Source organism: Peromyscus maniculatus, chromosome 17 (genome assembly GCF_049852395.1).
Source record: "Peromyscus maniculatus bairdii isolate BWxNUB_F1_BW_parent chromosome 17, HU_Pman_BW_mat_3.1, whole genome shotgun sequence".
Taxonomy (NCBI): Eukaryota; Metazoa; Chordata; class Mammalia; order Rodentia; family Cricetidae; genus Peromyscus; species Peromyscus maniculatus.
The window spans coordinates 9,007,645-9,035,310 of record NC_134868.1 but is presented as its reverse complement, the minus strand read 5'-3'; the positions used below and the strand labels follow the sequence as shown (position 1 = coordinate 9,035,310).

The 27,666-nt window shown below is 39.0% G+C and overlaps 1 protein-coding gene across 7 annotated transcripts in view; it reads left to right on the top strand.

The window, feature by feature from the left end:
* The window catches only part of Marchf1 (membrane associated ring-CH-type finger 1), a 748,496-nt gene that overhangs the window by 9,484 nt on the left and 711,346 nt on the right, over positions 1-27,666 (top strand). The window lies entirely within an intron of this gene.

The window sequence follows — 27,666 nt, the reverse complement described above, 5'->3', positions numbered from 1 at the left end:
TTGTAAAGGAATCCCAACGGTTCCATTAGCTTTTCCTGCTTCCTTTCACCTGGTGGCTCACTGACAGCGACTGTTAGTACATTGTTGCTTAGTTTGGACTTGAGTTCTGGAGGGAACTATACCCCAAATCTATGGTAAATTAGATTTCATTCTCTGGATGAAAATGAGAAAACAAGGGAGACAGGAAGAGGGAGAGAAGGGAAAAGGAGGAGGAGGTGGAAAGAGGGAGAGAGAAGGATTCAGGATTGCAGTTGTAAGACACATCCACTTATAAGAGAGAAAAATGAGGAGGAAATTAAACCAGTGTATTTCTCAAGTGTATTTTGTTTCTGAATCAATCATTTTTTAATTAACTAAGGAATAATCTGTTGTCTTAATGAGAAATAATTCCTACTTTCCCCCTACTTCCTGCCACTCAACTATGTCTTGCGATATAATGATAAGCAAAAAAAAAAAAAAAAAAAAAAAAAAAAAAAAAAAAAAAAAAAGCAATGTATCTAGATTCCTGTTATTTTGAAACTTTTTGTTCATGTGAACTAATTAAATAGCCACAGGAACCAGGACAGGACAAATGTGTAGGAGTAAGTACAATGAAGGACAGGTGCATGTTAATAAGAAATCTTATTATATGGGAGTGTGACTGCACATGGAGATTTGTGCAAGCATCCTTGAAGAAGTGACAGTTTGAGTTGTTGTCTGAAGAAGAACAACAAAACACAGAAGTTAATAGATGAAGGGAGAAAGTAAAACTTCTCTAACAGAGGGATAAATGGAGCACTCTGGAGGCTGCGTTGTTGAGGGAAGCATGATGATTTTGATGGACTCAGGACTGTGATTGGTATGGATTTAAGTGGAGATGTGCAACTCATAAGGGAAGTTACAAGATGTTTGACATAAAAGGAATGATTTGCATAAAGGTATATATGGAAGATAGGGGGAAAGGGTTCAACAAACTATAAATATTAGACTATCTAATATAGAAAAGGAAATACGTGAAGAACTGAGGAAGCATGTTGCATAAAATAATGCAAACTAGCCCTATAGCCATCTGAGGAATCTGGGAGCAGGAAAGGTGGTCCTCCCCAGGGAAGAGGACACCAACTGGTTGTTCACTACCAAATGGTCAGCCCTGAAAACAGACTTGCAAGTAACCATATATACTGAGTAGGTTACATTTAGGAATATATATGTATATACATATACATATGTGCATTCAATAACAATGAAAAAGAGGCTATGAATTTGAAAGAAAGAAAGCAGGAGTATATGGGAAGCTTTGGAGAGAGAAAAGGGAAGGAAGAAATGTAATTATGCTCTCAAAAATAAAAATAAACCTGGAAAAAGGGATTATGAACTTAAAGCATGGAGTTTGTAGGGTTGATGAGTTTGTTAGTGAAATTCTAAAGGAATGTAGTTGAGAGTGGAGGGAATCACTCCTGTTTTCCTCGCTTTCTCTTTGTTTATGATGATATTTAAGATGAATACGCAAGGCCTTTTTATTTCTACAGTTCTAAGTAAATTTACATTGTTGTAAATGTATGTTCTTATATAATTATATGATATTTTTATTTTTAAATGTCTTTAATTGAGATAGAATTACAATTCACCCCTCCCTTCCCCTCCAGCCCCTCTCAGCTGCTCTCCCAACAGCTCCTCTCATGCTCCGCCCTCGAGTTGCTGCTTCTTTTCCTTTGATGGCTGTTGTTACATACCATACATCTATGTGTGTATGTTTGCACCAATGCATAAATACAACCTTCCGAGTCTATTTTTGCTCTTTGTGTTTATATTTTTTCAGGGCAGACCACTCTGCATTGAAGCCAATGAGGGGGTCCCATTCCTGGGAGAGGCTAATTCTCTTCCTTCTAGGTATGGGACCCCATGAAAATTTCCCCCCTTTCCTATTTATATGCTCATCAATGCCATTGTTTATTCAGCCATTTCTAGGTGAAATTGTTTCACCAGAGAATTCCTAGTGTTTTGGTTCTTACAGTCTTTCTGCATACTCTTCAGTGATGTTCTCTGAGTCGTACAGTCACAAATCGTGACACAGATATATCTATGGGCCTGGGCTCCCCACCATGTGTTGATCTCTGAGATGTATCCAATTGTGGTCCTCTGTGATAGTCTCCATTTGATGTAAGGAAAAGCTTCTGTAGGGGTGAAGGATAAGATTTAGAATCTGGCCGGGCAGTGGTGGCGCACGCCTTTAATCCCAGCACTCGGGAGGCAGAGCCAGGCGGATCGCTGTGAGTTCGAGGCCAGCCTGGGCTACCAAGTGAGCTCCAGGAAAGGCGCAAAACTACACAGAGAAACCCTGTCTCAAAAAAACCAAAAAAAAAAAAAAAAAAAAAAAAAAGATTTAGAATCTACTAGAAAATTATGTTGGACTAACAACGTGATGGTAGTAGATATTCTAATGCCCATGGCCTCTCTAAACATGGGACACTGGCTAGTTTTTTCAGAACCAGGCATGGTTTCCCTCCTGTTGAATGGGTCTTAAGTCCAATTAGACAGCCATTGGTTGCCACTCACATGCAAATGACACTTATGACCTTTATGGACATATTGCTGTGGTGGTCCTTGTTATGGTTCACAGGTGTGACAACAGGGTAGGACTGTTTGCTTCCTTCTCATGGCAGCTTTCATAGTATTTTCTGAAACCATGGAAACTAGATTGGGAAATGGGGCTTTCAGGTCAGATCCAGCTCAAATTACACTTGTGTCCTAAGTGCAAGTGTGAGTTATCTTTAGCAATAGGAGCCCTCTCTCAACCCTGAGAGGTAACCAGGGACTATAAAGTGTCAAGGGAGCAAATGACCCAATTTAAAAATTGGCTAGGGATTTATCTTTTAGGAATCTCGAAACAGAGAATTCTCAAGAGGACAAATGAAAATGGCTAATAAATACTTCAAGAAGTGTTCACCATCTTTAGCAATTAAGGAATACAAATTAAAGCAACATTGGGACCTTATCTCACATCAGTCATAATGTGACTAAGATCAATAAAAGAACTAACCACAAATGCTGGAGAAGCTGTGAGAAAGAGGAACCTTCATTTGCTGTTGGTAGGAATGTGAACTGGTGAAGTCTCCCTGGAAACCAGTATAGCAAATACTCAACAGACTAAAAGTAAATCTGTCATGTGAACCACCCATACCCACTCTTTGACACAGTCTCCAAAGACTTTACATCCTACTCTATAGATACCTGCTCAGCAATGTTCGTAACTTATCCACAATACCCAGGAAGTAGAAACAACTCATGTCTTTCAACAGATAAATGGATAGTGGAAATGTGGTACATACATGCAGCTGAATATTATTCAGTTATATGAAAAAAATGAAATAATTTACAGGTAAATTGATGGCCCTAGAAAAGATTATATTGGGTGAGGAAACCCAGATCCATAAAGACAAATGCTGTATGTCCACTGTCATTTCTGGGCCCTGGCTTCAAATCCTCAGCTGTGGGCATACACATGGAGTAACCATAGAAACCAGGAGAGTATAAAGGGGTTGTAGGCAGAGTGCAGCTGGACTTGCGAGGGGAATAGTAGGATACAGGTGATATTAAGTGGGAAACAGAAAAAGGAGGAGGAGGCTCCAGCTAAGGACTGGGTGGGAAAGGTAATAGAGATTGAGAAGGAGGGGCAAACAATAACACAGTAGTTTGATTAAAAACTCAAGGAATCATAGTAGTTTATATTTACCTAAATTTATACAACACTGGGATTTTATCTCACCCCAGTCATAATGTGATTAAGATCAACAAAAGAACTGACCACAAATGCTGGAGAAGCTGTGAGAAAGAGGAACCTTCATTTACTGTTCATTTCACAAACTGGTGAAGTCTCCCTGGAAACCAGTATAGCGAATAATCAACAGATTAAAAGGAAATCTGTCACATGAACCACCCAAACACACACACGCACACACACACACACACACACACACACACACACACACACACACACCTTAAAGAAAGTTAAGTAACTTGGGCTGACAGTACTCCCCAAAATAGACTAACAACAGCTTCAGTACCAGGCATGAAAAAAAATCTGAGTGGTTAATTAGGGTAATCCCACAACTCTCAAAACAATCTGGACTGTTGATGTAGTCCTTGGTTGCCTCTATTAATTTTTAGAGTTATGGAATTATAAGTAGATTTCCTCATTATTGTTAAAGGGAAATTACTTTTAGTATTTAAACTTTTACTAGGTAAAAGGAAATGATTTAATATTTCAACTAAAATTACACTTGAAATTGATTTGAATGGTGAAGCACAAGTCTGCTTCCAGGCTGCATGGTGCATAGTCAACATTTCATCATTTAGTGTCAAACCCATTCTTTTGTTTAGGGGCTAATAAAGCTAAATTGCCTGTATATTAGAATAGTTTGAATTCTGGTTTTGTTAATTTCTTCAAAATTTGGAATTCAGTCAATTAGAGACAAGCTGTTTTCTACTTTGATATTCCTCAGCAATTTTGCTTTAATAGAATCCAAAGCTTTCTCTCCGACAAAGTGTGAAATAACCCTTTACTGTTGGACAAGTGCCTACAGTAACTCTTGCAGGCCACTGTCCCTTTTGCACAACATGGTATATTTATAAGTTAATTGTTTTTACCATAGTTTTTTTATTGACTCCAGGAATTTCACATCATGCACTCCAGTTTTACTTATTTCCCAGTCCCTCCATATCCGCCCTTCACCCTTGTAGCTTTCTCCCACCCCAGGAAAACTTAAAAAAAATAGAAAAATAAAAAATTTCTGGGTGGTGGTGGCACACGCCTTTAATCTCAGCACTGGGGAGGCAGATCTCTGTGAGTTTGCGGCCAGCCTGGTCTACAGAGCGAATTCCAGGACAGGCACCAAAAACTACAGAGAGGAACCCTGTCTCAAAAAACAAAACAAAACAGAAAAGTAAGAATATTAATTAAAAATAAACCAATAAGCATTCATAAAAACAAGACAATAAAGCAAACAACAATAACAACAACACTTCACTCCTCCATCTTTCCACCTGTCTATCATCTCTTTGTCTCAGAGGCATTGGAGCTGCTGTGCATCATACATTATATGCTTTTTTCCTAAACAGCTTGACTTGCAAATGTTCATTGTGTAACGTGTTGGAGGTCGGGTTCAAGGCCTCTGACTTTGGTACATCTTCAATACTGGACCCTCATCGTATAGAAGTTAGTCTTTAGTGAAATATGCTGTCTTCATTTTAAGAATGTCTAGTGAATACATGACCAAACAAACATTCAATAGCCAACAAGTGCAGGGGGAGCTATGAACTCTGAACCTTGCCAGGATATAAAAATGACCCTGGGGGTTAATTGGAAGACTACAGTAGTACTATACTGAGTGACACATATAAAAGGTAAAATCTGAAGTTTACCAATATATTTTTTATGGCCCTGTATTCTTTATTTTCCAAATAATTAATGAATTAATTCTATAATAAAACACAGGCAAATAGTATTGGAGTTAAAAAAAATAACCCAAACTTCAAAATGTTAACCTGTCAAATCTGTATTCTTTTTGTATTTTCATAATTTCTATATACATATGTAAATGGATAAGATGCTTAGGATGTGTCAAGGTAAAAGTCACATCAAGCATAACAACAGTGAGCATATCCAACTGAAGGTGGATATGGTTACCCAGGAAGCATGAATAACAGTTGCCTGAAAAACATATCCCAAAATGATTTTTTTGAAGGTTATGGTTTTATAGATAAAAGCAAAGAGGTAACAGAAATCACTTTCTGCAGTTGCTTTGCTTGACAAGAATAGCACTGGTCACTTCCATTGTATATTCCAGATAAGCAGTGACATGAGCTGGGATGAGGCGTTCTCTAAAGTTTGCAGTCTAGGAAGACAGGCCTACTCTCCTACCACTGAGGCCTCATAAGAGTGTGCAGACTTTATGCTTTCAATAAAAATTATATATAAATATGTGCATAGGCATCTGTATGTATGCATGTCCACACACAAACACACACAGACACAGACACACACACACACAGTCACACACACACACACACACACACACACACACACACACACACACACTCACTCACTCACATGCACAAAGAGAGCAGGTACACAAAAGAAGTCTAGCTTTATGAGTTTAACTCTGTGGAGATCTTAATAGGAAAGTACCTTTGCCTCTGAAGAGTGGCTGACAGAACATAAAACATTTTCAAAGAAACAGTTGATCACCTTAATTAACTTGCCTTAAGAACAACAGGATAACTTATTGCCAAGTTTTATGTCTGTGCATTTTCATGCACATCTCCTTCCTTGTGCTTCTGTGGTGGCAACAATCCTATACTGTAGACAGTGGATTCTCCAACTTCTTCCCCCATAGCTCCCCCAGTAGCTGTGAGTGTGATTTTGATGGTGTGTTTTTTCTTTATCACATGTATGTCTAGAAGAGGCATAGCTTTGTATACAGAATATTGCTATTTTGTCTCTTTCTTCTTTTGGGGGATGTTGTTGTATTTTATAGGAAGAGAGTTTTGTTAATTAAAGCTGTTTACATATTTATTTTGTAAAGAAGAGGATTCAATTTCAACTTGAGGTGAGTGGTAATTGCAAAAGGCTCAGACTCAAGTCATTTTGAGATCTGTTGAACCCTGTTACAGGTGATATTAGTTAAATAATCTAACCTACTTAAATGTTGGTTTCCTTAGCTACAAGATGTGATGGGTATTACTTTCTTACTAGGGTGGTTGTTAGGAGGATTAAGGATGGTAAGTAAATGATTTAATAGTCTTCAGTTCATACCACCATGAAAACAACATTATAGCATTAAATTACCAAGTGTGATTTCATCTCTAGAAAATATCCTGTGAGTTTTAAACTTGAAGTGGTTTTGATCCCTTTAAATGTTTAAACTAAATTTAAACATTTAGTTGCATTAAAAAAAATAAAGTTGGTGTTCACTACTACCACCCAAAAACTGTTACCGACTGAATGTTCTACAATTGACATCATTTCTGTAATGAACTTTCAACAAATGTTTCCACCTCCCAGAGTTTCTACATTTTCTTTTTTGCCATGTTGTACATTGAACATAGAGCTGGCCTCATACTATGCAAGTCTCTGGCACTGAGCTACATCCTCAGTTTTAGATCTTTAGTTGTGACCACTGACCACTTTAATAATGATGATACATTATTTGAAAATTTGTTTGATTATCAGTTTGAGAATACTGTATGATACATATCTCCAATCTGCAATTCAAGGATGTGCTTTTAGCCATATGATAGGGACATAGTAAACATGTAAAATATAAAAACAAAATGAGTTTTCAATATTTTCCTCCCTCCCTCCCTCCCTCCCTCCCTCCCTCCCTCCCTCCCTCCCTCCCTCCCTCCCTCCCTTCCTTATTTCCTTTTGCTTTCTTTTCTAAAGACAAGGTATCTTATATTTCAGTCTAACTTGGGATGACCTTGAATTTCTGGTTTTCCTGTATTCCCCTCCCTCAGTTCTGGGATTTCAGGTAAACGTGTGTCACTCTAGGTATCAAACCCAAGGCTTTCTGCATGCCATGTAGGCACTCTACCTACTGAGCAACAGCCCCAGTTCTTTATTTCTCAATGTTTTAAAATTGTGGGGTTGGTCAGATGGCCTAGTAGGTAACGGCACATGCCACCAAATGCCAGAACCTGAGTTTAGTCCCCAGGAACCTGCATGATAGAAGAAGAGACTGACTACCATAGTTATCTGACCTCCACATGCTTGGTGGCACGTGAATCCACACACATACATGCACACAATGTAAATGAATAAAAATACAGGTAAAACTTTAAGGTTGTAAATCTATGATATGAAATATACTTATTGAAAAACAGTATAAAAACAGGGAGAGTGAAAAGTGAAGTTCCCTTTAACTCTTTCCCAACCCCCAAATTACTTCCTGAGATACACTTTAATGTATATACATTTAAGAGATATTCTCTATGCACTTGTTCTATGATAAAGGCAAATGGTGTAGTTTAATGAGTACAGTTTGTGCTATCCCTTATTATTTTGCCATATCTTTGATGCCTTTTTCATGCTAGAGTAGTGTACTAAGCATATGATACAACATTCCTGAAAACATGCTAGTAGAGTACAATAACCACATGATAAAATGTCCCCAAAAGTACTACATGGGCTTATTTCTAGAAGACCTCCTCACGTATTGGCATAAAGAAGTATGAAGTTGTGGACATGAGACTGTCATTTCTGCTAATTTAAAAGTTACCATCATTATGTTTTTGATGCAACTTATTACTGCATAGAAGTTAAAATAAATGAACTTACATGTGTCAGGATCAACTGTTAAAACATATCTGAGTAAAGGAAGGTGCAAAGGAAAAATTATAACAAATGTTGTCACACTGAACACTTTACATGCAAAAGTACATACAGTTAATGCATTTTCTAGGTGTCTACTGTTTTAGAGTTCTGTTGGTTTGCTTGTCCTGAACTGGTTTGGTCTTTACTTCTTTAATTTTTAACATTTTCAAGCAGTCTCTAAGTATGTTAGGTTTAAGCCTCTTCCCTCTTTCTTCTCCTTAAATAATATCTTAGTTGATCTTGTGAACTTCACACGTTACTTAAGGGCCTGCTCATGTAACCCATGAACTGTTGTAGTGAGAGCGCCTTTTTGGTAGTTTCTTAGATGTTTTCCATTGAGCTACATCTCCTGTCCCTTTTGGCTTCTTAATTCTAGTCGCATGTGTTATTTTTCTGTCGCTGTGCTAAATACCCTGACCAGGACAGCTCAAGGGGGAAAGGGTTTACTCTGGCTTTCAGATCCAGAGGGGATTCAGCCATCATGGTGGGGTAGGCATGGCAACAGGGAGGATGTGGCCAACCAATTACACTGCACCCACAGTCGTGAAGCAGAAAGAACAGAAAATGGGCCCAGACTCCAAAACCTCAAGCAAGGTTCCACCTCTTAGAGGTTCCCTAACTTTCCCAAAGAGTGCTGCCAGCTGAGGAGCAAGTGCTCAAACATGAGGCGATGAGAAACATTTTGCCTTCAAACCACAGCAATGGATTTGACCCAGAAGCACCAAAGGATTGACTAGGAGACAGCAACTTATATAGGTTCTATTCTTTGGCCCCTCTGCCGCTCAGAGGTTGCACTGATGGATGCCTAACTCATGATTCCAGTGTTCAGTCCTTGGCTTTCTGTTACCTACCCCCACCTTTCCCTTTTCTCCACCAGGCTGGAAGGTAGGGGTGGCTGGGGAAGAGTTGATAAAGGAAGAAGTCACGGCCCTTTTTTAACCCCAACGTGTCTCTGCCTTTGTTCCTGCAATGGTTTTGACACACATCCTGCTGGAATTGAAAATGTGCTGGCTTTATGGCTTAATTTGAGGGAGGGCACAGTCATTTTTATGACACAGCCTTCCTAATCATAAGCCCTATTTATCTAGTTTTTCTTTTATGTGTTTCAATGATGTTAAAGATTATTTTTTTTCTATAAAGATCTTGCTTAGCTACTTTGAGATTTATTCTCGAGCTTATTGTTTTTGCTACAGTTGTAAAATGAAAAATCTAAAAAGATACATGCTCTAAATGTTTATTGGAGATGTACATTGATTTTTCACAAGTTGATTTTTCATCTTGCAACCTCAACAATAGTTTCAAAAAGGCTTTTTAAATGTTTATGATATAGGCTAGATAATTATACTGTCTATGTATCATAATAATTACTAAAATTTATGGAGAACTCTTCTTTGGAAAGGCAAATTTTAAATACAGAAGCACATTTAATCTTTTGATCAATCCTTTGATGCAGTTAGGCTCCTCAGGCCTTTGTACTCTTGCTTTAACAAGGGGCTTCCTAGAGACTCGGTGATTACAGTTACCCAACTAAAGCAGTGAGCCTGAAGCCAGCAGCTAATATCGTCCTGGTTTTTTCTATATAAACTTTATATAATAAGAATTATTTACACAAATACTGATTAATTAAGCTCATTAAAACAATTACAATTAGTAAGTGGTAGGGCCAGCGTTTGAACTCATGTATTAACTTTGATATCCTTGAAATAACTATAATCAGTCCTGAAATTTTATGTTCTTTTTTTCCCCCCTTTTAGGATTTTTTTAAAGAAACTATTTTTAATTATGTGTATTGTGTGGGTGTGTGCACATCAGCACAAGTGCCCACAAAGACCAGAGGCATCAGATCTCTCCAGAAACTGGGATTACTGGCAGTCAAGAGCAGCCTGACTTAGGTGCTGCAAACTGAACTCTGGTCCTCTGTGAGAGGAATGTCAGCTCTTCACCACTGCATCATCTCTCTAGCTCCTTCTTTTCTTTTGCCATACTTATTTAAAAAAGTTTTTTGCCCTAGTATATTGGCAAGAACTTCTGCACTAAGTTGTGACAAAGGATTGATGTAGACACAGTCATGCATCCAAGTCCTTCTTCAAGGAGGGTTTGCTCCCTCCTAGATGGGAATGTGATTGTAGTCAGCCTCCATCTGTGAACCTTTTTTAGGTTCTGACTCAGCTGGCAAGAGCCATCAGTACCCAGCTCATGTTTTCATGGCCTGGCCATTTAACTCAGAGACAGGGAATCAACTCACATTTACCTTGCTACTTAGGTTTCAAAATTCCTTCTGTGAAGATTGGGACTCATGAAACAATCTCATTATAACAGTGCATAGATTTGAATGAGAGTAGGTAAATTCATCATTGTTTGAAATTTGGGGGTCTTTGAAAATCTGCTCCTGTCGTTACCAGGCTCTCTGAAAGATATCCTTTTGAAGCAAGGTGTTTTGCCTTTGGTCACTTGGACTTGTGAAGTCTGGAGGAAGCAAAGACCCATGTTGTGAAGTAAATGATGCTACTTGGCAGTGCTTAGTAGTTGGTAAAGACATAAATGATAATAAATTATTTTGAATCATATTTTAATAGCACAGAGAAATAAGAAGCACCTTAACTTTTTTTTACTTTTTTTATTATTATTTTATTTTATTTTACAATACTATTCAGTTCTACATAACAGCCACAGATTCCCTTGTTCTCCTCCTTCCTGCCCACTCCCCATTCCCACTTCCTCCAGAGCAAGGCCTCCCCTGAGGACTGAGATTGACCTGATAGACTCAGTCCGGGCAGGTCCAGTCCCCTTCTCCCAGATTGAGCCAAGCATCCCTGCATAAGTCCCAGGTTTCAAACAGCTAACTCATGCAATGAGCCCAGGACCTGGCACCTTAACTTTTTTATTGTGAACACAAATAGAAATCCTTTTAAACATAAAGTAGGTATAACATACAACAGAGTACAATAAAATGTAGTAAAATCTGTACAATGTAAATGAGATTTATACAGATGCCTGGAAAATATAATTCCAATGTGAAATTCTTCTTAATGAATGTATTATCTTTAGTTCACGTGTATGTTTTGCCTGCATGTATGTATGTGCACCACATGCCTGAATTGCCCAAGGAAGCCAGAAGAGGGCATTATATATTTTGCAACTGCAGTTATGGGTGGGTGAGAGCCCCTATGTGGATACCCGGAACCAACCCTGGGTCCTCTGCAAGCGTAGCAAGTGTTCTTAAACCATGGAGCCATCTTTCCAGGTCTGAAATTCCTCTTCTAAAGTGGTAAGTGTTGACTTTTTTCTTTTTGTGAAAAGTATGCTTGATATTGTTGTCTGTTCAATGAAATGGTTAAAAAGTCTTAGTATGGCTATGAGGAAGGATCAAGGCTACTTAAGACACTGTCATGCTTTCTAGGGACTCAAACATGCAGGGCACAAACCAGCAAATTAACAATACATTATTAACGTATATTTACATTATTATGAAAATTTCTAAAATATATGTGCATGTATTATTCACTTTAGTTATCCCCATGGCATTTTAGGTGCTGGCCAGTATACTACAGCTTAAGCTTAGTGAGTTACAAGACTGTACCTATGGATACTACCACACAGCCTAGCCATAATTCTTCATAATGAACATGTCCATTGAGTTGGTCACTCACATAGATAACCCCTATGAAGTACGTAGAGGTGGTGTATTTAACCATTTCACGCATGAAAGGCTGGTGTAGAAAATTTAATGATCTTGCTTTAATAAACACTGAAAGAATAGTCACAATTCTATTTATTGCAACATTGTTTTCCTATGAGAAATAATGAATATCATAACAATAAAATATATACAGGACCCCTGGAACTACCTGCCATCATGAATTGCATGCAGTGTGTTGTTTTCAGAGGGTAGAGAGCATTAGAATTTGAGAAACATGCTCGGAGAAAAAGAATGAGAGGAAGGGGAGACTAAGATTATGGACATGTATTTTCCTTCTCAATTTTTGGAATGTCCATACAATGTAACATTACCATGCAAGATGGAGACATTTATTCCATATGACGCCAGTGAACAGTGATGATTTGCTGCAGGAGCTCTCACGCCAGTGAGCAGGAGTTCGGTTAGAACTTAGATGTTTTAGTAAATGGCTATTTCTGGGCAAAAAGCTTACTCTAATCCTCCATTTTCCCATTAGTAAAATGTAAATGACAATATCTAAGTAATAAGATTGACATTAGACAAGCCATCGCTAACGAAGTGCTCAGTCATTGTTAGCTGCTGTTATTATGAAAATATAACTTATTTCACTGAGTGCATGTATGGGATTTTGTTTATAAAGTCGAAGAAGCAGCTTGACTTTCCTTTCTTTTTAACTTTTTATTGATTCTTTGTGACTTTCATGCCTCTTGATCCCATTCATCTCCCTGTCCCTTCGTATCCACCCTCTGCCCTTACAACCTCCTTCACCCCCCAAATATAGTAAAATTTAAGAGAAAAGAAGAACAACAATAAAAATTTCATTGTGGAAGCTTCAGTATGATACAGTGAGTCACACAGTATACCCTTTAGTACATATATCTTTGCTTGAAAGTGTTCATTGCCATGAGTCATTGGTTTGGTTCAAGGCCTCTGGTTTCTGATGCACTATCAATACTGGGCCCTCACTGGGAATCCTCTTGGATACCCTGTTGTTGCCCTGTGTCACGGAGATCCTGCAGCTTTGAAACTGCTGGATCAGCCCCCTTAATGTGCTCCAGCAGATCGTAGATAGGGAGGATGTTGGGGTGGGCCAAATTGGAGCCCTGGTTCTAGGCCTGAGGGGTCGCAGGGTTGGTCAGCCTATCGGCTCTTTCCCGTCCTCATCACCAGGGTGAGCTCTCCAGCAGTGGCCTGGCTAGTTCACCCTATGTAGCAAGGAGCAAGGTGTGTTGCTGGTTCTCCTGCTTTTACGTCATCAGGGCTGGCTCGCCTGCACTTACACCACCAGGGACAGCTCTACTGTGTTGCCCAGGAGAGGTGCAGGGACCACTTTCCTAGGTGCTACAGCTGGTGAGGGGCAGGGCCAGCTCTTGCCCCTGCCACAAGTGGTAAGAGGTGAGGGAGGAAGGCATCTTTCCCTTGCCCATGCCACCACATGGCAGTCGAGGGGGCAGGACCAGCTTTTCCACTCTCATGCCATTAGGGCCAGCTCCCTGTGCCAAGGCAAACAGGGTCAGCTCTGTTTTGCTGCCTAGATGAATTGCAGGACCTGCTCTCCCAAGCACTGCAGCAAGGGAGGGGCAAGACCAGTTCTTCTTAGTGTTGTAGCCAGTGAGGGAAGGGGGTCAACTCTGTGCAGCCCTATCCTCTTAGCCTTTAGTGGTAACAGGAGCCCCAGACATCAACACAGACCATGGCAGCAGCCCAGGCCCAAACATCACCTCAGCCGGCTCCTCACCACCTTCACCTCTTCAGATCTGCCTCTTTCCACAGGACACAAACCATTCTGTCTCTCTCTCACATACACCACCATATATTTGCTCACCATAATAGTGCCCGGCTGCCTGGCTGCTCACCATAACAGTGATCAACTTCACACCACTGCAAGCCACTGGTTGGGCCGTGATTTCTTTCTGCCACCCAGGACAGGCCACCTTGCACAGGTGTATGTGTGTCTCCTTCTCTTGCTCAGTCCTAATGGCTGACTTTTCTTAACATAACTTTGGTTTTAGTTTATTTTCTCTGATCCTATGACTTTTCCCTGCTTAAGCAAGAAGGGAAATATCTAGCTAATGCATTTCCAGTGAAGGAAGCGGAAAGGTAAAATTTTAAACTGTGTCTTTGGAAATTAGAATACGGAGAGAAAAAAGTAGGACAGTAATGATGCATTGTCAATGCCAAATTGGAGACTAGGGCCAAGTACTTGCTGCACAATCACAAGGGCTTCAACTTATATCACAAGGATACTAGACGCCAACTCCATTTCTTTCCTCTGCAAATTCATAGTTACTTTGCAGGAAAAAAATCCCCACATTTACATTTTCTAGATGTTGTGGAAACTTAGGTATTACTGTTTTTTTTTCCTGCTGAGATATTTGCTTGAATCTTTCCTTCACAGTCTATACTAAACAGGAAAAAAAAAGCCCTGTGACTAGATGAATAATATTAGAGATTGAAGAATTAGAAATATATCCCAGAATAATAAAAAATGTTGAGAAAACATAAAAGAGGAAATATGTTAAAATTACCTCTTATGTGAAATGGTAAATAAGATGATTAACAGGAAAATTTTCATTTGTGAAGGAAGAGTTGCAAAAGATGTCAAAAGGCTTTTAAAAGCTTTAAGCAAAAGAGAACTCCCCGGTGGAATGTTTCAATGAAGAGCATTCAACAAATGGGTTGCAAAGTAAATACAGGCAGTCTTAGCAGGCATATGCAAACTTAAATTTAAAAGCAAACATACATGAGTAGAATGTAAGAATTATCCCTGTAATAGATAGTTTTTAATGTAGTAATGATTGGTTTCTGACATTTAATTTAACTACCATTGGAACTCACAAAATGAACACATTTTTGGAGAGTTGTCAAATTCAGATACCATCATTAAATTTATGAAGAAATTGGATATTGAAGGTTCTCCTACAAGCTGTTAGAGCATTCCACTCAGGCTTCTTGGCCATCTGAACTTGGACAGAGTACTTCTCTAACCCAAAGGAACAGACTACACACAAACTTGCAGTGTTTTTTTAAAAAAATGCCAGAGCAGGGCTGGAAAAATAACTCAGTAAGGCTCACTATTCCACTCGCCGTGCCTTTAACTTTAGTGCAGTTGAGGTGGGAACAGGGGCAGCCTCGAGACCTGCTGGCCAGGCAGTGTAGCTGAGTGAGAGGAGCTGGAGGTTCAGCAAGAGAACATAGCTCAAAAGCATTAGGTGGAGGTGGCTGGAGAGTCAGCCCAGAGGTTATAGATATACTGCCCTTTCAAAGGCCTGGAGTTCAGTTCCCAGCTCCCATGTCTGAAGGCCAGGAACTGCTTGTAACCTCAGCTCCATGGGATCTGATGCCTTTGACCTCTGCAGAACCTGTACTCATGTGTACACACCTGATACTCCACAGACATATCTAAAAATAAAATGAATTTTTAAAAAAAAAATTTAAAAAAAGGTAGCAAGTGTTTGAACAAAAGACATCTGATGTCCAGCTCTGGCTTCCATACTTGTATGCACATACATGCACACACACACACACACACACACACACACACACACACACACATACATACACACACAGAGAAAGAGAGAGAGAGACAGACAGAGACAGAGACAGAGACAGAGACAGAGAGACAGAGAGAGAAATACATGTGCATTCAAGAAGACTATAACCTTTACCTAACTGACCAAAGACTATTAAAGGGCTGTTTAAAATTCAGTTTATATTTACTGACTCCAAGGGCCTTGTCACTGATTTCCTTTCTTTTGTAAATAAGCCTACCACATATGGCTCCTGTGACATGAGGACGATGAAATTCAATCAGAGGGCTCCAGAAAATGAATGCTACAAGGACAGAAAGGACTCATTATTTTTGTGCGCTTCTCTGAGGAGTTGGAAGGAAGCATTCTTTGGAGTAGGCAGAGTGTCGTGTTTGCTTCCTGCGTGGTACATCACTGTACCCCAAGAAGCTTTGTTCATTCTGCACTCAGCAGAAGAATCAATGAGGTGTATGGAGTAGCCAGAGGTGATAGCATGGCTGCTTAGCAATGCCCCAAATTAGAAAATACCAATCTTTGTGGATGTATTATTATGAGCCATGTAAAATATATTAGCACATTAAGAAATGTGGTAACAGTTGGAGTTATAGAAGGCTATTGCTTGCTTAAAGATCTTATTTAATTTGAGTGTAGAATAACTAGAAAAATCCTTTAAGAAATCTTGTCATTAATATGAAAATATTGATACAAGGAAACACTAATTTTTAAACGCAAATGTGTAGTACTTATTAGGATTTAGACTGCATCAGAACAGAGATGATAATTAGGTAATGAAACATTGGAGGAAGATTACTAAAATGGGTTTGTTCTAGGCATCATAACCAGGGTTTTACCAATCTTTTATGGGGAAAAACTATCATGACAACTGGAGCCAATGTATATCATTAGGTTTATTTTGCAAGTATTTGCTTATGTTATCAGATTTGTTTTTAGTGTATGTGGTTACTGACAATTATGATTCAAGTATTCTTTATTAGTTATTGCTGTTATGTAAAATTTGGACAGAAAATTCTCTGTCATGATATCAGTAGATGAAAAATAGCAACTGTAATAGAAACTTTCTCTGGAAGTGAGAAAAAAATCTAGGACCATTTACTGAAATGCTTCTTCAATCACATCCACATACTACCATATAAGGACCTTTAGGAAACCTTATTAGACTGAAAAGACCTATCCCAGACCAAGTTTTTGGCTAAGGTGAAGAAATCTACAGCTATCCAGCTTTCCTGGGTGAAGAATAGGCAAAATGAGCCACAGCATACCTGAACTTTGTTGCCTATGACTCTCCTTTGAGTCTAAAAGGGAAAAAGGTAACAGAAATATAAGACTCTTTAAGTAGCAGGAACATCTGTCCTGAACTATTTGGAGACTGAAAATTCTTTGTTCGTGAGTGGGCCAGAATCGTTTTGTCTAGTTATTCCAAGCTCAAATTAAGTTAGATCTTTTGGCAAGTACCATGTTCCTATTTCTCCAACTGTTGCCACATTTCTTAATGTGCTAATACATTTTATATGGCTCCATTCAATGTGTCTACAAGGGCTGGGATTTCCCAATTATGGACATTTCTAAGTGGCTGCATTGTCTCCTATGACTGCTGTCTACACCCCATTGATTTTTGTGCTGAGTGTGAAATGGACACAGTTTTGGGAGCAGGGTATAGAGAAAATCACTCTTCCCTGAAACTCTGGTCACCTGATATATACATAATGCCAATTCTAGAATCCCCAACAAAATGCCTGAGAGAAACAAATTATGGAAGGAAAGGAGCCTTTATTTTATCTCATGATGAAAGGAAGAAGCCTTTATTTTATCTCTCAGTTTGAAGTAATGCAGTCCATCATGGCAAGGAAGATGTGAGGGGAGTATGAGGTGGCTGGCATATTCCCTCTACTGTCAGAAAACTGAGAGGAATGAATGTTGGTGCTCAGCGTGTGTTCTCCCTATTTTTGAGATGTGTATTTCTACTTAATATATAGAATTTTCTTATATTAACATTGTGTATCTTCATTAGATCTGACCCTCTTACTTAGTCCAAAACTGTGGGATGGTGCTTCCCACATGCAAGGTGGGTTTTTCCTCCATAGCAAACCCCCTCTCTGACATACCCAGAGGAATACCATTCAGGAGATGGTAAATCCAGTGAAGCAAAGAGTGAAAATGAGCCTTCTTATATTCCAGACTGTTTATAGTAGACATTGAGCCACCGAACATTTGAAAATAAAGAAGTGTGGAAGGGAGCCACAAAGGTCAGTTGGTTTGTTCCACTTATTTTATTTTTTGTATTGATGGCAGTTTATTTTAAAAAAAAATGTTTGGAGAGAGATAAAAGCATGCTGTTACCTCACCAAATCTAAGAAAAGAGTTTCTTTTACTAACCCAGAAAGCCTTACCTTAAATGATAAAACCAAAAACTTGTATTTTCTCTTGGGAATTCAGAGTAAACTATTTCTTACACAATGAGTATTTTTCATAGAAAAACCATTCAGTTCCTTTACATCCAACTGCTAGAGGCTGCTCAGAAGTTGGGGATATTCGTGGTGTGTTTTTAGTGCTCTGTTAAATCCAGTGATGAGTGTCATTGTATGTGTGGCTGCTTCTGAGGGAAGCCACTCTATTCATAGACTGATGTTCTGGGAAGAATTCCTTCTTCCTCTTTCTTGCACCATCTATTGTTGCTGCCTTTGAAGTCTCTGAACAAACTTCAGCAGGTTTGACTGAAGGGAGACTTTTCAGTAAAAATACTGCTTCGGCCACACACCAAGACTGATGCTCCTGCTACTCCTTTTGAGAGAAGCCTGGCGTTTTCCAGAGTCTGTTGATGCCGTTTGAAGTCCTTAATCATCCCATGTCCCAAGCAAACAGAGGGAGTACCCATCCCACATGTTGTGAAGTGAATAGAAAGCATTGTCAGCTACAACAGAACCTCAGCATTTCTGTGATGCCACAAGCTGGAAATTCTAGCAATTAGGCATTCTCAGATTGCTATCCTAGCAATTTCTTTGTAGTAGCAAGTCTATTTGTTTTCAATATTTCTAAGTTAAAGTTAATGTGATTGTAGTATAGTGATTCAAGCCTCCTCTGGCACACCATCCTCACTGGATCCTCACTGAAGCTCCTCTTGGATATTGCGCTGTTGACCCCAGTCATGGAGATCTCAAAGCTATCATTTGGCAGGACCAGTCTCTTCATGTGTTCCAGCAGGTCATAGATGGGGTAGATGTTAGAATGTACCAACCCAAGGCCCAGGATGTGGGTCTCCGTGGCAGCTGAGCTGATCAGTCTGGGCCACTAGGACCAACTGCAGCCAGGGTCTGATTGATGTCTGTGGCCCCTGTAATCCTCAAGGTCCTTGTGGATGTCTGGGGTCTGGCCAGCCACCTGAGACCATGTTGTTGGTGTTTGAGGGTCATACTGCTGCCGGGGCCATACTGATCTGGGTGGCCTGTGCTTCCATCAGGGCCATAGTGACCTTGGGGCCTGAGCTGTTGCAAAGTGCCGTGTTTGGGTCCATGGTGCTGATGTAGATGGGATCTGTGTTGATGTCCTTGGTCTGTATTGCTAAGGGGGGGCGGCATAGGAAGCATGTGTGTTGAAATGTGAGGGCTGTGCTGAGCTGACTCCTCCATTCACTGGCCCTGGGATAGTTGGTGCTGCCCCTCACTGGACACTGCAGCAGGAGACCTGGTCCTGCCCCTCATGGAAGAGCTGAACCCTAAACTTAGGGGAGATGGCCCCACTCCTCAAACTGATTTTTAAAAGTTTTAGTCTGCAGAAGTTCCTATTTGATGGACTGTTCTGAATTTGGTCTATATCTAGAGATGATATTTTATCTTTATGGAATAGTATTGCTTTTGTCAAAATATTTCAACATATTTTAAGATATAATAATCTTATCAGCTTCATTCTACAATGACACCTACACTTTTACCAACTGTCATTTACCAAGATCAATATCTTCTGGCACTTATATTTTTATGTTCCCTCAAGCAACAATCCTGTTGAAAATGTAATTCATTTTTGCAAAACTAATTTCAGATATTTGGTTTAGCACAGTTCATTTTAAAGTTCACACTATTCTGTGTCTGATCCCAGGGTTATTTTCCTAAACAGAGACAAGGCTTCTTACATCTTCTCACTCTTCCTCCATTAGAAAGCAAGTCTTGGATGTCTCATATTCATAGTTGCCTGCATTTATGCACCAGCCACGTTGTTTGTGTTAAGACATCCTCTTTGATCCCTGTTTCTAGGTGTTCTAAGGGGATGCTTGGGTTCCAGACACACAGCTCTTCGAGGTTCCTAAGCTCAATTCCAAGAGCAGCACTTTTCCCCATGGAGGGACCTGCTCTGGTTCACATCCTGGGTTCTAGGATAATGTGGGCTGATTACTGTGTGCTCCCAGCTTTGGTGGGGGAGGTTTCCCTGATGAGAATGATTCATATCTTATTTATTGGAAGCAGACTCACAGTGTGGATGTTCTGCAATCTTCTCTATTTCCTGTGTTTCTTACTTTGTCACCTGTTATGTGAGCATTGAGGAGTTACTGCTGTGTTAGAAACACACCCTAATGTTACCTTCTTCCAGAAAACAGGTTACGCAAACTAAACATTTGGGGGCAGGTTTTCGTTTTGTCAATGTTAGGGGTGACACTTAAAAATTTTACTTTTTATCAATAATGAGCTTCCCCAATTGATCTTTTAGTACTCAGCAAAATGGCTCACATTCTTGTCTATGAATCACCAGTCACTAACTACAGGCTTTTTACTTACTTCTGCATTGGAAATAGATGGAACTATGCCCCGAAACGATCCCTTGTATGTGTTTTGCTGCATTATAGTTATTAAAATCAGCATTTATCCCTTACACAGAGGGAGTCTACATAATGCCTTTGATCTCCACATCTTTTACACATTAATCCTTATAATTGTGATATGTCAAAGGGCTTCTTCAGTTGTGATTAAGGGTTTTGAGAATGATTTTTCTGCATGATCTGGGTTGGCCAACTGTAACCACAAATGGCTTATAAACAGGAATTGGGAAGAATCAGATGGGAACAGAGATGCTGTAGCAGGCAATGGACTGGTTTCAAGGATGAAGAGAGGGACCAAAGTCCCAGGAATAGAAATGGATCCTGACTGCTGAAATATTCCAGGATGAGATTCTTCTTTTGGTGCCTGCCGTCTAAACAAATCTTGTTGGAACCTTGACTAACTAGCTCAGAGACACCATTCTGGGCCTCTAAACTCTAGACTCAAAATAATAAATTGGTTTTTGTCATAACTGTATTATAGCAGCAGCATTGCTGATGTGATGAGAAGAAATATTAACAAGACCACGAGGCTGGACTGTCTCTAAGGATGGAAGATAATATTTTATCCTTGACCGACACACATGACTTTTAGGCATAGACTTTTTGTAAAGTGTGCTAGTCTCTTTTTGTTTCTGGGACAAAACACCTTTTGGTATGAGGAAATAAGGGGCTATTTTGACTTACTCTTGAGAAATTTCAGTTGGTGGTCACCTGGCTTCATTGTGTGCCTGTCTGTAATAAGACAGAACATCAGAGCAGAGAAGATATGGTTGAGTATGGTGTCTCATCATACTATAAGGAGGCACAGAATAAGATAGAAAAGGCCAGAAACAAAATAAACTCTTCCAGGCATGGTCCCCACAGCTGGGTTCTTTCAACTCAGTCTGCTTCCCAGTTTCTATTCAACAATGCCATCACAACCCAGCTTGCTAAAGTGCTATAAGGTGGGGACCAAGCCTTCAACATATAAGCTTTGTACTAAAACACTGCATATCTACACCATCACACACCCAGAGTTAGTGGTAAGATATCTGTAACACTATGATCACAAAAGTAAAGATAGCTTATCTACTTAAAGGTTATCAGAAATATATGCATACACATGTGTTTAAAAATTTGTTTGTTCATTATACACATGGGTACATATTAAACACATTGCAAATCTATCTTTTAACTCACACAGGTTGAGATATGTATGGTCATCTCAATTTTGATGAGTAAAGTGAATCTTATTTGGAGAATAGGCAAACATTTGTTTAGCCATGATATTTTACCATCCTTTGTATATTTAAATGTCTCCAAGCCCTTTCAACAATATGAGGATAATTTTCAATAGCATTACATGCCACTTTCCATTTTATTTTTTTACATACAAAAGACTTTCCATCCTTATTTCTTCCTTCTTATAATTCCAGAAGAATTCTGATAAAAGGACATGGAAAATATAATATCAGATGAATACCAGAAAATAAATACTGTATGCTAAAAAATAAAACATCATCAACATGCCATACAATATGAGCAGTTGTGAGTGCAACTTTTTTTTTTTTTTTGGTTTTTCAAGACAAGGTTTCTCTGCATAGCTTTGCACCTTTCCTGGAGCTCACTTGGTAGCCCAGGCTGGCCTCGAACTCACAGAGATCCGCCTGGCTCTGCCTCCCGAGTGCTGGGATTAAAGGCGTGCGCCACCACCGCCTGGCTGTGAGTGCAACTTTTAATGGTCAAAACATATTTCAAAGTTGGGAGATGTTAAGTGGACGGTGGTTCGATACCACTAACCTATTGTTTTATTTTAACAACAACGTTGGAGATGAGCGAACAGTGACCTGCCACAGCTGTGATGTTCCTCAGGCTGCACTTGTACTCAGAGGTGGGAATAGACACAGCTCCAGTGTATGTCCTGCTGCCCCCAATCCACCCGCTATCCTCAGGCCTCGGATGTTAAACAGGGTTGTGCTACCTGGATGGGATAAAAAAATCTTCTTAAAGTGACTGATTTCATCTTGTATTTAAGAAGTAGGGTTGACTTGCAAATCGTTGGCACTTATAGGATTAGTATAATATACTAGGAAGCTAAACATGAGCTCGTGATGTGTGGTAGTGGAGTACATGCATGTGGGTAGCCAACAGTGGGTTGGCAGAATTGAGCCAACAGGCCAAGTAAAGATGGAGGCTTTTACATTTAATGCCACCATTATTCTGTGATCACAGTGTGTGTGAGGAGAGAAATTTCCTCAGATTGAGGACAGTTGGGTGTATGCAGAAGCTGGCTCAGCCTTAGAATCTCAGAGTATTTTTGGTTGGTCATGGACTGTCTTCACTGAACAATGACACTCTCAGTCACATATATTGTCTAGCTTGTTTTTTTGTGGTATTTATAGTACACATGTCTTCACAAAAAATGCTAATACCCTGGTCTTAAGCCTCTATAGTTGGAGTCCTGTGGCTCTCAAGATAAGGGTCTCACATTGTTCAGAAGAGAACCAAGATGCCCCCTGCTTTTCAGATTTCTTGTATTCAACTCAGGAAACTAATGCCTATCTTCAGCAAGTTGAGGCATGTCCATGTTTCTGGTTTTTTTCTGGGTCAAATACAAAAAGTATCCATGAAGTGAAAATGACTATGGGATTAAACAAAGTTCGGTGTTGTTGCAGAAAATAGAACATTTTATCTTTATAGGTAAATATTAGTAGGTTAAATAAAGATTATTCTTCTTATTTTGCAAATAACTACAGTAAAACTTTCCCTTTTCTCATCCTCACTCAAACATAAAGGCAGTTTATAAATCAAGGCGGGATATAAACTGCTGAACAGATTCTGTACTGTGAAATAAGACTGATCTTCCACAATGAAAATAGAACTAATTCTCTTTCAGATGGAATGTCAGACTCTTATCTCTCCCACATCTACTTGCTCCTAGAAAATTATAGAAGTAACCATGTTGTCTCCCTATCCCATCCATAGAAAAGTTTTCATTTTCAAGAATTTATGATTATTTAATTTTACCTTCCTTCTCTTCTCAAAATAAAAATTTTGAAGTCTAATTGGATAGAAGAAAGGTTAACTTTTAAATGCTACATGCAGACAAAATGAAAACATCAGTTATATTAAATGTCATGAAAACAATTACTTTGAACTCATTTTAATTGTTCTAAAATAGGTATTTTTAATTTTGTGTTTTAAACAGCCTGGCTCTTGTTTCCACTGTAAACCACTACCACTGAACTGATACCTACATTACTCCTTGGTGTACAGAACTGAATGGACAGATCTGGTAAAGTTCATAACTCCTTGGTGAGCACAGACCTCATAAACAGCAGTTACCTCTAGCACCAGTTTTTCCATTAGGCATCACTAAAAGTCACTAGCATTTGGGGATTATTTCCAATGTATCAGGGAGCTAATCATGAACTTGTGAATGGCAAGGCAGGGAATAGGAATATGTTTCAGCTGTTTTAAGAAAAAGAACTGGCAGCTTAGTGTACATACAAGGACTACATAATTGAGTCACTTTGGGAAATGGAGTAAGTTCCTTTATATCACCTTGGTAAGATAGAAAATAACAGCTGAGAACAAATACAGGAAACAAACATCAAATCCAACATGGCAGAGTAAGTTCCATAGGTGTCTAGGATGACATAAAATCCAATGTGGCATGGGGAATACCACAGGCCTCCAGATGACATCAAATCCAGTGTGGCATAAAAGTACCACAGGTCTCTTGGGTGAGTGTGATGATTGACTACCACACTAGCTCCTTTGCCTAACAGACATACTTGTTTCTGGCAAAAAGGAGAACAGATCTGATTATTGTTCTTCTCTGCAGGCAGTTTCTCAGCTGTGTGTGTCACAGAGCCAGGTTATACAGTACTTGGAGGGACACATAGAATAAAGCCTGTCATCTCTGACAGCAGAAATGGATGTTTAAATCACAAAAGGATATCTGAAAGCGAGATTCTAGACTTGCATGTCATTTCTTCAGTGGATCAGGGTTTTTCTCACAATTTCTTATTTTTTATTTATTTATTCATTGACCAATGCTGAAACCCATTATGCATCTGATTCAGCCCAGCATTAGTGGGAAGCCAACAAAATAAAGTTCTATTTTGATCCCGGTTATGAATACCAGGATAAAAGAAACTCTCTATAGCATGGAAATATGAATGTTGGTCCATGATCTCCATAGAAAAGATTTTTTTTTCTTAAAGAATAAACTTATTTTTATTTACAATTGATTTTTAAAAAGACATTTAAAGAGAGATAGTCCTAATGTATCTAGGAATAGTGAATACCCAGCATCTACAGCTTTTTCTAAGTCTGCATTTGCTCATGTAACTGTCTCAGGTGTTGGTGCTCAGCGTGGTACAATAAAGAGATCTTTCAAAAGTAACTGCTGACTTTATCTCTGAAGGGAGAAAGCTGAGTATTTTTGTATGCTTTTCTGTTTACATTTAAGCATATGTATGTAAGCTGTCAGCATTTGTTAGGGCCATTCCTTGCTACCATGGTATTTTAGATTCCAAGAATTAGAAACTGAGGTCTTGGTCATCAGGGCCTGATGGTCTTCCTGTTAGGTTATTACAAGAGTAGATATCTATGAACAATGCAATTTAGTATCAACCTCCCATTCAAGAAATATTGATTTGCAGAGAGCTGTAAAATAGTAATTAGTTTTTTACTGTGGCAAATAGTCCACCTCTTCAATCACATCTGACTTCCGTACATTTATACAAAATAGATTTTTCACTATCCTAATATTTCCTTTGTTTTTTATTACTTGAACTCAACTCCCAAGTGACTAATTTTTGAATCCTGATATATCTGGGGCATTATCTGTTTAGATTCCCTAGGCTCATTTACTGAGAGCTAATGAGAACAAAGTCTCAGCTCATATACTCAAGGGAGAATCGGGGCCATGGACCAAATACTTGCTGTCTCAGCTTTTAGCCATAATGGCTTCAGCAGGCCTGAGGCATTGGCCTGATACAATTCATGCTGCTAAACATACATTTTATCTAAGTATCCAATCTCATTCACCTATTCAATCATAGTAAATGAATCAGGTGAATAGTTTTATTGTAGTGAGAACCATGAACAAAAGTTTTCATACATTTCATGTTAATCTTGTCAGAGAGCTTCTAGCATCTATAATGTTTTATCAGATTCTGGCTCTCTGGTGTTGGCAAAAATGAGAGAACTAGCTTGGGAAAAAAACAGCAGAAGACAAGAAAATAACAAACCACATGAAATTGGGAATCTGAAGCTGAGTGTTAATGTTCCAAACAATTCACAGCTATGTAGAAAGGAAGCCATATCTACATGACACCTCTATAAGAAGTTGAAGTTGTAGCCACTGGTTATAGGCTTAGCAAACATCCCAGTGCTTGGCATATGGAAACCAATTAGTTCTTCTTTGCCAAAGGGGAAACTTAATTAATGAGTGCAAGGATGAATTTATTTTAGTTATTAAAAAGGAAAATTTTAAGTACAGAAAGCAAAAGACTAACTTAATTTTCAGTTGTCTTAATTTATAGTGCCTGGGCAGGTCTGTTCAGAATGGGTGAACTCCTTGTTATTTTTAGTTTATTTTGGTAGGTGTATTAATGGGAAAGAAGAGGCAATGTTTGGGTAGCAGCAGCAGCAGGAGTAAGGCTGGATCACAGGTTTCAAATTCATGTCTGTCCCCAGCCCATTCAGTCTGGCTGTCTTTCTGGGCCCTCAGTCACCTCCTGAACTGCACCTCCTTTTACTCTCAGACCCAACTGATGAGGGAGAGTGATGAAGTCAGTGATGAAAAGAAGTGTAGGGATCCCCGGATTAGGCAGGGATGATAGACCTTTAATTTTCAAAGGTGATGAGCAGCCAAACATTCCCTGCACCCGCAGTGCATTTGTGGGACTAGACCTTACCATACCAGATGTTCAAACAAATCCCCATCTTTACAGAGGTAAAATAGACTCACGAAAACTGCACATATTTAAAGCAAAAAAAGATGTTTTCTAGATGTGTGCCATCACCGAGTGATTGTCATGATTCAGCTGATTGACACATCCATCCTCTCACATGGTTACCGTGTTCTTATTCCATGTAATGTGTAGTGACAGTACTTAACATCCAGTCTCAGCAAATTTTATTTCAGTGCATCATTGTTAACCATCGGCACCATGATGTCCATTGAGTCTCAAGTCCCTTGGCTATTGTTACAGTGCTGGAAAATTTGGGGCTTGAGACTCTCCCTATTACCTTTACGTGTGTGCTAAGTACTCGGGAGGGTAGACCATGTGACAGTACTGTTTTTATTCTTTTCTTTTACTCAAAAATATATTTTTTTTCCATATGATAGATCCTGATGATAGTTTCTCCATCTTCTACTCCTCCTTTTCCCTCCTCCCCTCTCCTCCCACCCAGATCCACCCCCTTTCTGTCTCTAGTTGGAAAACACACAGACATTTAAAGGATAATAATAAGTAAGCAAACAAATAAATAAAAAACCCAAATAGGAATAGATCAAACAAACAAACAAACAAACAAACAAACAAACAGAAAAGAGCCTTAGGAAAAGGTACAAGAAACAAACATAGACACACTCATTCACACACTCAGGGGTCTGATAAAAATACTAAGCTGGAAGCTGTAATATATATGCAAAGGGCCAATACTGTAAAAACTAAAAATAAAAACAAAAATTAAAACAGAAAGAAGATATAAATAATACATGTGTATGTATGTATGGAATTTCAAGCAATAACAAATAAAAGAAAATGAAAAGGATGAGAGATAAAATATTGGTGAGCATGTGGATAGAAGGAAACTTGTGTTGCTGGCAGAAATGTAAATTGGTTGTTACAGGAGAAAAATAATTGAGGATCCTCAAATGAAACAAAAAACAGAACCGTATCATCTCATGAAATGCAGAAAAGGCCTTTGACAAAATTTAACATTCCGTCATGATAAAAGTCATAGAGCAATCAGGGATACAAAAGACTGTACATAATAAAGGCAGTTTAGAGCAAGCCAATAGCCAGTATCAACTCAAATGGAGAGAAAATCAAAGCAATTCCACTAAAATCAAGACCAAAACAAGGCTGTCCACTCTCTGCATATCTATTCAATACAATACTGGAAATCTTAGAGCAATAAGACAACTGAAGGAGATCAAGGTGATACAAATTCAAAAGAAAGATGCAGATGATATGATAGTATACATAAATGGCCCTGAAAATTCCACAATTCCACCTAGGAAATACCTACAGCTGATAAATACTTTCAGCAAAATAGC